At 40.5% G+C, this 13536-nt stretch overlaps 10 non-coding genes across 10 annotated transcripts; all 10 read right to left on the reverse strand.

Annotated features, from left to right (window-relative positions):
* Window positions 1-7573: 7573 nt before the first annotated feature.
* On the reverse strand, window positions 7574-7646 carry TRNAK-CUU (transfer RNA lysine (anticodon CUU)). The gene has a single exon. It is a non-coding gene; the product is annotated as a tRNA-Lys (tRNA).
* A 452-nt stretch (window positions 7647-8098) lies between these two features.
* On the reverse strand, window positions 8099-8171 carry TRNAK-CUU (transfer RNA lysine (anticodon CUU)). Its single transcript has one exon. It is a non-coding gene; the product is annotated as a tRNA-Lys (tRNA).
* Window positions 8172-9152: 981 nt separating this feature from the next.
* On the reverse strand, window positions 9153-9225 carry TRNAK-CUU (transfer RNA lysine (anticodon CUU)). The gene has a single exon. It is a non-coding gene; the product is annotated as a tRNA-Lys (tRNA).
* Window positions 9226-9679: 454 nt separating this feature from the next.
* Window positions 9680-9752, reverse strand: TRNAK-CUU (transfer RNA lysine (anticodon CUU)). The gene has a single exon. It is a non-coding gene; the product is annotated as a tRNA-Lys (tRNA).
* Window positions 9753-10206: 454 nt separating this feature from the next.
* On the reverse strand, window positions 10207-10279 carry TRNAK-CUU (transfer RNA lysine (anticodon CUU)). The gene has a single exon. It is a non-coding gene; the product is annotated as a tRNA-Lys (tRNA).
* A 454-nt stretch (window positions 10280-10733) lies between these two features.
* On the reverse strand, window positions 10734-10806 carry TRNAK-CUU (transfer RNA lysine (anticodon CUU)). Its single transcript has one exon. It is a non-coding gene; the product is annotated as a tRNA-Lys (tRNA).
* Window positions 10807-11260: 454 nt separating this feature from the next.
* Window positions 11261-11333, reverse strand: TRNAK-CUU (transfer RNA lysine (anticodon CUU)). Its single transcript has one exon. It is a non-coding gene; the product is annotated as a tRNA-Lys (tRNA).
* A 454-nt stretch (window positions 11334-11787) lies between these two features.
* TRNAK-CUU (transfer RNA lysine (anticodon CUU)) lies at window positions 11788-11860 on the reverse strand. Its single transcript has one exon. It is a non-coding gene; the product is annotated as a tRNA-Lys (tRNA).
* A 981-nt stretch (window positions 11861-12841) lies between these two features.
* TRNAK-CUU (transfer RNA lysine (anticodon CUU)) lies at window positions 12842-12914 on the reverse strand. The gene has a single exon. It is a non-coding gene; the product is annotated as a tRNA-Lys (tRNA).
* A 454-nt stretch (window positions 12915-13368) lies between these two features.
* TRNAK-CUU (transfer RNA lysine (anticodon CUU)) lies at window positions 13369-13441 on the reverse strand. The gene has a single exon. It is a non-coding gene; the product is annotated as a tRNA-Lys (tRNA).
* Between the last annotated feature and the right edge of the window lie 95 nt (window positions 13442-13536).

A 13536-nucleotide genomic window follows, 5' to 3' on the forward strand; every position in this document is an offset into this window, starting at 1 on the left:
AAGTATAAGTATGAATGATTTAATTGAGTGTTATTAAACATTCACGTCAGAGGTAACAAGTTCGGGTAATTCTGCACCTTTCTATCGAACAAAGACACACAGAGAATCGAATCGTGTCACATTTGGTCTCAACCGCGTTGTTACACTCCCACGGCGGCCTCAAGACTCCTGCCTCACGGAATGCTTGCCACAACTAACTGAGATCAGCTTTATTCACATTCCAACTGTTAGCCAATCATTACAGAGAAGTTTAAGAGCTCAAGGCGTGGCCTCCACACATATAGCCAATCACGCAAAGTAATCAACACGCCATGTCAGATGAATCGCCCCCCGATGTCGGGACATAACTCTTATACTTATAGGCGTCTCGTTGACCAACTTCCATAGTCGACCATTATATCAGCCAGTTGTTCCAATCACTAATTCCCTAACATACGAATGAACCTGATCACGACAAGTTGCGAGCAGGTGTGGATCATCCAGGGGTCACCAGTGAATGTCGCTATAACTGCGAAAAGCGGCCTCACCGAAATACATGAAAATATAAATCATGACATAAGAATAAACATCTGGTCGGTCGCATTTAGCGTATACCGAAAAGTTACGTACGTAGCGCGGACACATTCAAAATAACGCCCTGCCTCGCTTGAACTCAACTCCAGTGGGACCATGTCTCACTTTAGATAAGAAATCAACGAATATAGCCAGTATACAGAAATTAGCAAGGCACCCCGGCCCAGACATTTGTACGCGCCCAACGATCCGCCCAATAAGATGAACGCGAGGGAGTAACCAATTGTTTTCACCAGACCAATTTGTGTAAATGCGTTTACTGCCTCCATATGGGGGCACCGAAAACGAGAAATAAAACTAGCACATTCGCAATTGTATGAACAGGCGAACCTGTCAATGGTAAAAACCCTTTGGCGTTTAAAGCGTTAAACTACGGTGGCCCACAGGTGTCACATCATGTTTTATTTCCCGTAACACAGACCAAGTTGCTCGAAACACAAATTTAACTTACAAAACAAAACTTTAATTTAATGTTGTACATGGGTGAAATTAAGTTGGTGTTACTGGAAGTGGATTAAATTTGTGAATTAAATTTGTGTTTCGAAAAATGTAGTTTGTGTTGCGGGAAATAAAACATGATGTGACATCTGTGGGCCACCGTATTAAACAGATCGACATTAATTGACCAATCATTCGAGTCTAAAATTTTACTTGTATAGTCCGTTCTTGCATTCGCCTCCCTTCAAGTTGGTATCCAATCCAAATTGACGGAAATTGCAAAATGGGTGCAAATGCCAAAAATAATTACGCAATCTTGCAAATCAGGTTTCATACTCCCTTCGTGCACAATAAATACGACATTCGCGTTGTCTGCGAACCACTTAACGATGTGACAACAGATGTGTAATGTAGATTAGCCTGCAACTCCCTCCAAGTTGAACTGCGACCTTTCTCATCTGCGTCCCACATACTGTAGAAGACATACTCAAAATAGTCCCCGAATGCGATGCTTGAGACGTCCAAATATACTAACTTTGTCGCGTGTGGTAAGTGCCACAAAAGCCCGCCTTGCAAGCTGCATGTGTTTGCATTCCAAAAACGAAGTTCGCCAATGTCGGCTTTCGATAGGCTCAAAGTACTAAATACTGACTGGTTAATTGCTGCCTAAATGGCCCTAGTTTTCAGCAGAGCAATATTACCTACACTTACCCGCATAGACACTATCTGTTCAATAATGTGTGCCACATTTTTTAGTTGAAACCTAGTGTGAAAATTCTGAATCTGACCTGTCAAAAGCCCACTTGGGCTAAGATTTTGCAAATAGCGGTGTGCAACCTAGCAATCCTGCCATCAGTAGCATAGACCTTACCTTGCGTGCTCCATGTCGAGCACTGTACCAGCCAAATAATTTTGCAAACGGGATACCACTGGCATTTCTGCTCATTTTCAATAAACCTGAACGACGAAAATTATTTCCTGCCTCTAGACCGCCGTCGAGATACAAACTTATTGTTTCGCCACTCAAACGGGCGAAGGGTCTTGGTAAAATATAGGAACCCGAACATAAACCGAATGGCAAAAATAGAAATAATGCCAAACCTTGTAAAAAGGCAAAGCAAACCCCAGGCACTTGCGGTGTTCAGGGAAAATATCAATATTGTGATACCCTGATTTAAGATCGAACTTGAATAAGAATTGGTCTAGCTCCAACATCTCCTGGGTAGTTTTCATGTCTTCAGTGAAATTTGTTCTTAAATACATGGAGGTTGACATATACAAGATCTAAAATTAAACGCATCTTACATTCCCTGCTCGTTGCGGGTTACACACAAAAGAAGGCACAATGTTCTCCTCGATAGAAGTGGCATCGAGCAAATCAGCAATAGACTCTTGAACAAAAACGGCATTACGCTTTGCCGACAGATTATTCCCGTGAAACGAAGGCTCAGAAATCTTCTACCCGTATCATGATAGAATCTGAGACCAAGCAGAAAAACAAAACAGTAATCTACCCCTAAATGCCGATAGGTTACGCCCAGATATAACAAGAGAAATGTCGATAGGCATGCAAATAGAACAAAGCCTACCCGACCCAACACCTTTTGAATACTCACAATCACTACATAACGCCCCGGAAACTGACCCAACTTGAAAACAAAAATGATACTTATCTGTAACATGGAAGGTACTGACGATGTCCTGACCTAGTAAATTATTATCGTCACTACTAGTACCGCCGCTCTGTGTTGACAGACCCAACACAGATGTCAGAGCTCGACATTCGAACCTGTAATGGCCCATACGAGCACACCCAGAGCAAACGCCCCATTTCTTGTTAAATGATGAAATGCAGGGCAGGAGAAAACTTTGTTTTTTTTTTCCCAACTACTTGGCTTTCTACGCCAACGGGAACGCATTTCTGTCTTCCAGATGCGTTTTTCATTTGTTCGATGGAAGCACGAAATTCTTCTTTTAGCGAATTCATTTTCTGTGCAACCAGTGAATTGATCGATTGCAGCAGTTGTGCGTTGTCGGTTTGAAGAAGCTGTTGGATATCCGTGGCATCTGACTGGTCTTCTATAGCGTGGAAAACGATGACGCGAGAGAATGAAACTTTATAAAAGGAGCCGAAAACACAATGCTACTAGTAAATGCTACGTGGCAATGCGTAGACTGACGAAACTCTTTCGAAACACACAACCACCGCGGTATGTGGGAAGCGCCCTCTAGGAACCATGAATCAGCGTACCGACGGAAAAGTCATTTTCTCAACGTTGACTGCTAGCTTCCACATTTGTGTGTATGAAACCAGATTATTTAAACCAATTCTACTTTCAGATAGAATGACGATGTCATCAGCGTATATTATAGGCAGCTTATTTTATAATTCATTAATGTTGGTGGATTACAAGTGATAGGATCTAATCGAAATTTACTGAAGAGTGTGGGGCTTGAATTACAGCCTTGTTTGACTCCTGGCTGTGATAAAAATGGTTTATTTTGTAGTTTACCTTACTATACACTTCTTTCACAATATTATAGATATTACCATTAATGCCTGATTTCAATAATTTCAAAAACATCCCCTCCTGACATACACTATCAAATGCCTTTTTCAGGTTTTTATGTATAATTGTTCTAAGAATAAATAGACTATTCGTTGTGCAGCGACCGTTTTCACATCCGAACTGGTCATTTGACAACATGTTTCCCTATGTAGAAATGGTGTTATTCTTTCATTTATTAATATAGTTGTGACTAATTTTCACTAATTTGGATTTGGATTTACTTGTCAATAATTAATCCAAGATAGCGAAGTACAGAACATGTTATTTCGAAGTGATTTTACGTCGAAAATACATTTCCCCGACTCTTGAGTGCTAATTTTATAGGCGGTATTTATTAAATCGGACGAGTGAAATACCCCTGTTTAGTGGATTTGTGTTTGTAGCCACACGTAACTGACACTGAGTGCCGATTTCATGAAATTAGTGTCTTCCCTTCTCGTACCTTCGGTATCGCTGTAGGGGTTGTAGATGTTACGTCGCCCCGGTAATACTGACATAGAAACGTTACAAGACCATGTGGTACAACAGGGGGTATAGCAATTAATCTCGGTCCGTTTTAATTCTTGTGATAACAAAGTCTGTGGATGCGTTCATATTGATTGCCATGTCTGAAATCACACACCGAAATGAATAATAGTGAATACAATAGCATTTTTTTCTAACGAACACTGTTTATAATGGAATTCTGTTGCCAAATATTATCACGAACAGTTCACAGTGGACGCTTCGTCCGAGCCACATGTTTACACTGAACTGTCTCCATATTAAGACCTAGGGTCTTGAAAAAGAATTAGATATAGCTCGGATTAGTCTTTCTTATTCCGCACTAAGCGTTTGCGTACGTTTTCTTAGTACGGGTACAGTCTATGATAAAGACACTGTGGTACGGGCTAACGTTTTGACCTTTGACCTTTGCCCGTACTTAGGAATTATACGCGAACGCAACTACTAGTATATGCATAAACCAATTTGGAACACGATATGCGTTAATACGACACGTTGTGTTGATTTTGAATAATAACATTATCGGTCAGCAAAATTTGTTTTACCCTATAAACCTCCTAGAGAATTTTTTCAAAGTCGTGCCTTGCAACCCCCCCGCTCCCATTTCCCACCCCTCCCCATCGATCATTTATCGAATAGCTGCATCCTAACTGTGTCGAATACAATCATTCATTTTAGTTTGAATTTAAATTTCTCTCACCAAATAAAGAATTGCTATTTATATGTATATCACCCAGCATTGAGTGGTCTCACAGGCGCCATGGCTTATGCTTTGTGTATCCTGCTCAGTGGAAATTAAGTTACAGCGCCACCTATCTTGAGATGTTGAAATGTAATATGATAATTATAGCGTTTGTTATAGTCGTAGTCTGGTTTCCTGGATCATATATACAATAAATAAAGATATTATCTGGAAGGTGCAGTCATTTTCTTACTGCGTTGTTAGCTTTTAATATTCACAAATGGGACTGTGATGCATATTTTTTACCGCAGTTTTTCATGAGTTTGTAAACAAGTAGTTTTCTAAATTTTATAAACACCTGTTTATGATGCAATGGTAGACATTGCATAACTATTCGCTATTTATATATTACTAAATTATATCGTACTTTATTTTTACCTACATACTGTAAAATGACTAATTTTCACTGATTTAGCATTTCAGGCATTTCGGTTTTGTCATTTAGATAATGTGTTCTATGTTCAATTTTACATATTCACTGGGTTTTAGTTTAGCGCATTTTCCAGTCAGCGAAATAAGCAAAATATTAAAACCCAGTGAATAATTAACGGATTTACAGTATTAGGAAAACAGTAATGGTCATAGCAATAACAAACCCAATTATTTGTACGGCATAAAAAATCAATATTTATTCATGATATTATATCCTGACCTTTCTAGATCATATTACACAGTCATTTCACTAACAGAAAACATTGTACGTGACCCATATTTACTACCACAAAACGTACGCGTTATAGCTATTTACACACTGATCTGTGTGCGTACATTACTAGTATATAATTCAACTTCCGACTGCAAATATGTTTGAATTTGTATATCCTTAATCACGGCCAATCTCAAATCTCAACAGACGTTCACGCCACAAATACGTATATATTTGGGAGTGTATTTGGGATATCACGAGGCCCAATTATTACGGTAACGTGAATGTTCACACCCATTCAGTTCATCATTCAAAGTTTAACCGTCGTCTCGAGTGATATTGTTAAGTACATCATCTCATTTCAAACGAATTAAAATATTGTTGACAATCAATTTGACCAGTTGATTTAACCAATCAAATAATGTAAGGCTTTCATTTATCACGTACACTGGAATATTGTGTATATGATAGTGGTAATATATAACAAAAGTTCTTGCGTAACAATTTACAGACCAATACGTATTAAAATCATTAAAGGGGAACCGATACTATAAATAAGGGTCAAGATGGCCACCGTATTAGTATGCTAATCCGAACCAAGCCTCTAACATCGTGGCGGAAGCTCCGTGAAATGTGCCATTTACGATGGGGCATGAATATGTACGCTAGCGATTACACTCGTCTAGTTGGGCTTTTGATATATAAATGTTGTTATTTTCGGTCGAAACGTGCCGCGACCAGTGAAAATCACGAGTTTAAAATGGTGGCTAATGTATGCAAAATTCCTGTCAATCACAGTTTGAGTAAACGAAAATGTAAATCCCCTGAACATAGACCCTGGGATTAAAAGTCTCATGCTCGACAGAGCTAGCCCCGCTGCTGAAGAGTTTGCTTTTAGGTTCTCAATTAGTGACTTGAAAAAGTGACGAACGATGATACGAAAAAAGTGTTGACGATTCCGTTTTTGAGCTAAGTACAAAAAATTCTTCGCATTTTAGCACACGTAGCGACTTTGAATAAATTTCGGTCGACAATACGAAACGGATGAGGACGACTCCATGTATGACGTTGAAAATTTTCCGAATTTCAACAATAAAATCATCTTCTCTTCCAAATCACTTTGCACTTTTTCTTGCAAATTTAGACCTGCAACAAAAAATACTACATTACCTATTCATATAATCAATACACAGGGCTAGAATATATCTTAGTTGAGGAAACTTCGCACCAAGAACTCATTTCACTCAATTTCGTGTCACATTCACCCACCCAGAATTTGATTCCATTTTTACCATTCCAGTAGCTCAAATCGTACTCACCATGCACGATCTTTGTTGGAGGGAACTTCGCGCCAAGTACCACACACATTAAAGCAGAGAGGAGTAAACTCAACCTCTCCGTTTTCCGAAACTTAATACCGTGCAGAAATAATCAACCTCGCTCCTGTGACTTGGTTATCAGAGACAATTATTGCAACCATCCGACATTGTGAGTAAGAACTCATTTCACTCAATTTCGTGTCACATTCACCCACCGGAATTCAACATCTTTTATCGTAACTCACATTGTTTATTCTGTTTAAAAGGTGTTCGAACCCACGACCCTGGGATTAAGAGTTCCATGCTCTACCGACTGAGCTAGCCGGGCTGCTGATGAGAGTGTTTTTGCACCTCAATTAGCGACTTTGAGTAAATGTCGGACGATGATACGAAAAGAGTGTGCATGACTTTGTGTTTAAACTAAACGAAAACAACTTCTGAATTTCAACAATAAAATTTGCTTCCATTTTTACCATTCCAGTAGCTCAAATCATACTTACCATGCACGATCTTAGTTGGAATGAACTTCGCGCCAAGTACCACACACATTAAAACAGAGAGGAGTATTGTCAACCAACAGCCAACCTCTCCGTTTTCCCAATCTTAATACCATGTAGAAATAATCAACCTCGCTCCTGTGATTTGGTTATCAGAGACAATTATTGCAACCATCCAACATCCGAGTAAGAACTCATTTCTCTCAATTTCGTGTCACATTCACCGACCGGAATTCAACATCTTTTATCGTAACTCACATTGTTTATTCAGTCTAAAAGGTGTTCGCCCAACGTGGGGCTCGAACCCACGACCCTGGGATTAAGAGTCCCATGCTTTACCGACTGAGCTAGCCGGGCTGCTGATGAGAGTGTTTTTGCACCTCAATTAGCGACTTTGAGTAAATGTCGGACGATGATACGAAAAGAGTGTGCATGACTTTGTGTTTAAGCTAAACGAAAACAACATCTGAATTTCAACAATAAAATTTGCTTCCATTTTTACCATTCCAGTAGCTCAAATCATACTTACAATGCACGATCTTAGTTGGAATGAACTTCGCGCCAAGTACCACACATTAAAACAGAGAGGAGTATTGTCAACCAACAGTCAACCTCTCCGTTTTCCCAATCTTTTTACCGTGCAGAAATAATCAACCTCACTCCTGTGATTTGGTTATCAGAGACAATTATTGCAACCATCTGACATTGTGAGTAAGAACTCATTTCACTCAATTTCGTGTCACATTCACCCACCGGAATTCAACATCTTTTATCGTAACTCACATTGTTTATTCAGTCTAAAAGGTGTTCGCCCAACGTGGGGCTCGAACCCACGACCCTGGGATTAAGAGTCCCATGCTTTACCGACTGAGCTAGCCGGGCTGCTGATGAGAGTGTTTTTGCACCTCAATTAGCGTCTTTGAGTAAATGTCGGACGATGATACGAAAAGAGTGTGCATGACTTTGTGTCTAAGCTAAACGAAAACAACTTCTGAATTTCAACAATAAAATTTGCTTCCATTTCTACCATTCCAGTAGCTCAAATCATACTTACAATGCACGATCTTAGTTGGAATGAACTTCGCGCCAAGTACCACACACATTAAAACAGAGAAGAGTATTGTCAACCAACAGTCAACCTCTCCGTTTTCCCAATCTTTATACTGTGCAGAAATAATCAACCTCACTCCTGTGATTTGGTTATCAGAGACAATTATTGCAACCATCCGACATTGTGAGTAAGAGCCCATTTCACTCAATTTCGTGTCACATTCACCCACCGGAATTCAACATCTTTTATCGTAACTCACATTGTTTATTCAGTCTAAAAGGTGTTCGCCCAATATGGGGCTCGAACCCCTGACCCTGGGATGAACAGTCCCATGCTCTACCGACTGAGCTAGCCGGGCTGCTGATGAGAATGTTTTTGCACCTCAATTAGCGACTTTGAGTAAATGTCGGACGATGATACGAAAAGACAGTGCATGACTTTGTGTTTAAGCTAAACGAAAACAACTTCTGAATTTCAACAATAAAATTTGCTTCCGTTTTTACTATTACAGTAGCTCAAATCATACTCACCATGCACGAACTTAGGTGGAGGGAACTTCGCGCCAAGTACCACACACATTAAAACAGAGAGGAGTATTGTCAACCAACAGTCAACCTCTCCGTTTGCCGAATCTTAATACCATGCAGAAATAATCAACCTCGCTCCTGTGATTTGGTTATCAGAGACAATTATTGCAGCCATCCGACATTGTGAGTAAGAACTCATTTCACTCAATTTCGTGTCACATTGACCCACCGGAATTCAACATCTTTTATCGTAACTCACATTGTTTATTCTGTCTAAAAGGTGTTCGCCCAACGTGGGGCTCGAACCCACGACCCTGAGATTAAGAGTCCCATGCTCTACCGACTGAGCTAGCCGGGCTGCTGATGAGAGTGTTTTTACACCTCAATTAGCGACTTTGAGTAAATGTCGGACGATGATACGAAAAGAGTGTGCATGACTTTGTGTTTAAGCTAAACGAAAACAACTTCTGAATTTCAACAATAAAATTTGCTTCCATTTTTACTATTCCAGTAGCTCAAATCATACTCACCATGCACGATCTTAGTTGGAATGAACTTCGCGCCAAGTACCACACACATTAAGACAGAGAGGAGTATTGTCAACCAACAGTCAACCTCTCCGTTTTCCCAATCTTTATACCGTGCAGAAATAATCAACCTCGCTCCTGTGATTTGGTTATCAGAGACAATTATTGCAACCATCCGACATTGTGAGGAAGAACTCATTTCTCTCAATTTCGTGTCACATTCACCCACCGGAATTCAACATCATTCATAGTAACTCACATTGTTTATTTTGTCTAAAAGATGTTCGCCCAACGTGGGGCTCGAACCCACGACCCTGGGATTAAGAGTCCCATGCTCTACCGACTGAGCTAGCCGGGCGGCTGAAGAGAGTGTTTTTACACCTCAATTAGCGACTTTGAGTAAATGTCGGACGATGATACGAAAAGAGTGTGCATGACTTTGTGTTTAAGCTAAACGAAAACAACTTCTGAATTTCAACAATAAAATTTGCTTCCGTTTTTACTATTACAGTAGCTCAAATCATACTCACCATGCACGAACTTAGGTGGAGGGAACTTCGCGCCAAGTACCACACACATTAAAACAGAGAGGAGTATTGTCAACCAACAGTCAACCTCTCCGTTTGCCGAATCTTAATACCATGCAGAAATAATCAACCTCGCTCCTGTGATTTGGTTATCAGAGACAATTATTGCAGCCATCCGACATTGTGAGTAAGAACTCATTTCACTCAATTTCGTGTCACATTGACCCACCGGAATTCAACATCTTTTATCGTAACTCACATTGTTTATTCTGTCTAAAAGGTGTTCGCCCAACGTGGGGCTCGAACCCACGACCCTGAGATTAAGAGTCCCATGCTCTACCGACTGAGCTAGCCGGGCTGCTGATGAGAGTGTTTTTACACCTCAATTAGCGACTTTGAGTAAATGTCGGACGATGATACGAAAAGAGTGTGCATGACTTTGTGTTTAAGCTAAACGAAAACAACTTCTGAATTTCAACAATAAAATTTGCTTCCATTTTTACTATTCCAGTAGCTCAAATCATACTCACCATGCACGATCTTAGTTGGAATGAACTTCGCGCCAAGTACCACACACATTAAGACAGAGAGGAGTATTGTCAACCAACAGTCAACCTCTCCGTTTTCCCAATCTTTATACCGTGCAGAAATAATCAACCTCGCTCCTGTGATTTGGTTATCAGAGACAATTATTGCAACCATCCGACATTGTGAGGAAGAACTCATTTCTCTCAATTTCGTGTCACATTCACCCACCGGAATTCAACATCATTCATAGTAACTCACATTGTTTATTTTGTCTAAAAGATGTTCGCCCAACGTGGGGCTCGAACCCACGACCCTGGGATTAAGAGTCCCATGCTCTACCGACTGAGCTAGCCGGGCGGCTGAAGAGAGTGTTTTTACACCTCAATTAGCGACTTTGAGTAAATGTCGGACGATGATACGAAAAGAGTGTGCATGACTTTGTGTTTAAGCTAAACGAAAACAACTTCTGATTTTCAACAATAAAATTTGCTTCCGTTTTTACTATTACAGTAGCTCAAATCATACTCACCATGCACGATCTCAGGTGGAGGGAACTTCGAGCCAAGTACCACACACATTAAAACAGAGAGGAGTATTGTCAACCAACAGTCAACCTCTCCGTTTTCCCAATCTTAATACCATGCAGAAATAATCAACCTCGCTCCTGTGATTTGGTTATCAGAGACAATTATTGCTACCATCCGACAATGTGAGTGAGAACTCATTTCACTCAATTTTGTGTCACATTCACGCACCGGAATTCAACATCTTTTATCGTAACTCACATTGTTTATTCAGTCTAAAAGGTGTTCGCCTAACGTGGGGCTCGAACCCACGACCCTGGGAATAAGAGTCCCGTGCTCTACCGACTGAGCTAGCCGGGCTGCTGAAGAGAGTGTTTTCGCACCTCAATTAGCGACTTTGAGTAAATGTCGGACAATGATACGAAAAGAATGTGCATGACTTTGTGTTTAAGCTAAACGAAAACAACTTCTGAATTTCAACAATAAAATTTGCTTCCATTTTTACCATTCCAGTAGCTCAAATCATACTTACAATGCACGATCTTAGTTGGAATGAACTTCGCGCCAAGTACCACACACATTAAAACAGAGAGGAGTATTGCCAACCAACAGTCAACCTCTCCGTTTTCCGAATCTTAATACCATGCAGAAATAATCAACCTCGCTCCTGTAATTTGGTTATCAGAGACAATTATTGCAACCATCCGACATTGTGAGTGAGAACTCATTTCACTCAATTTTGTGTCACATTCACGCACCGGAATTCAACATCTTTTATCGTAACTCACATTGTTTATTCAGTCTAAAAGGTGTTCGCCCAACGTGGGGCTCGAACCCACGACCCTGGGATTAAGAGTCCCATGCTCTACCGACTGAGCTAGCCGGGCTGCTGATGAGAGTGTTTTTACACCTCAATTAGCGACTTTGAGTAAATGTCGGACGATGACACGAAAAGAGTGTGCATGACTTTGTGTTTAAGCTAAACGAAAACAACTTCTGATTTTCAACAATAAAATTTGCTTCCGTTTTTACTATTACAGTAGCTCAAATCATACTCACCATGCACGATCTCAGGTGGAGGGAACTTCGAGCCAAGTACCACACACATTAAAACAGAGAGGAGTATTGTCAACCAACAGTCAACCTCTCCGTTTTCCCAATCTTAATACCATGCAGAAATAATCAACCTCGCTCCTGTGATTTGGTTATCAGAGACAATTATTGCAACCATCCGACATTGTGAGTGAGAACTCATTTCACTCAATTTTGTGTCACATTCACGCACCGGAATTCAACATCTTTTATCGTAACTCACATTGTTTATTCAGTCTAAAAGGTGTTCGCCCAACGTGGGGCTCGAACCCACGACCCTGGGAATAAGAGTCCCGTGCTCTACCGACTGAGCTAGCCGGTCTGCTGATGAGAGTGTTTTTGCACCTCAATTAGCGACTTTGAGTAAATGTCGGACAATGATACGAAAAGAATGTGCATGACTTTGTGTTTAAGCTAAACGAAAACAACTTCTGAATTTCAACAATAAAATTTGCTTCCATTTTTACCATTCCAGTAGCTCAAATCATACTTACAATGCACGATCTTAGTTGGAATGAACTTCGCGCCAAGTACCACACACATTAAAACAGAGAGGAGTATTGCCAACCAACAGTCAACCTCTCCGTTTGCCGAATCTTAATACCATGCAGAAATAATCAACCTCGCTCCTGTGATTTGGTTATCAGAGACAATTATTGCAGCCATCCGACATTGTGAGTAAGAACTCATTTCACTCAATTTCGTGTCACATTGACCCACCGGAATTCAACATCTTTTATCGTAACTCACATTGTTTATTCTGTCTAAAAGGTGTTCGCCCAACGTGGGGCTCGAACCCACGACCCTGAGATTAAGAGTCCCATGCTCTACCGACTGAGCTAGCCGGGCTGCTGATGAGAGTGTTTTTACACCTCAATTAGCGACTTTGAGTAAATGTCGGACGATGATACGAAAAGAGTGTGCATGACTTTGTGTTTAAGCTAAACGAAAACAACTTCTGAATTTCAACAATAAAATTTGCTTCCATTTTTACTATTCCAGTAGCTCAAATCATACTCACCATGCACGATCTTAGTTGGAATGAACTTCGCGCCAAGTACCACACACATTAAGACAGAGAGGAGTATTGTCAACCAACAGTCAACCTCTCCGTTTTCCCAATCTTTATACCGTGCAGAAATAATCAACCTCGCTCCTGTGATTTGGTTATCAGAGACAATTATTGCAACCATCCGACATTGTGAGGAAGAACTCATTTCTCTCAATTTCGTGTCACATTCACCCACCGGAATTCAACATCATTCATAGTAACTCACATTGTTTATTTTGTCTAAAAGATGTTCGCCCAACGTGGGGCTCGAACCCACGACCCTGGGATTAAGAGTCCCATGCTCTACCGACTGAGCTAGCCGGGCGGCTGAAGAGAGTGTTTTTACACCTCAATTAGCGACTTTGAGTAAATGTCGGACGATGATACGAAAAGAGTGTGCATGACTTTGTGTTTAAGCTA

Source organism: Saccoglossus kowalevskii, chromosome 19, assembly GCF_978046115.1.
Source record: "Saccoglossus kowalevskii chromosome 19, keSacKowa6.1, whole genome shotgun sequence".
NCBI classification, from domain to species: Eukaryota; Metazoa; Hemichordata; class Enteropneusta; family Harrimaniidae; genus Saccoglossus; species Saccoglossus kowalevskii.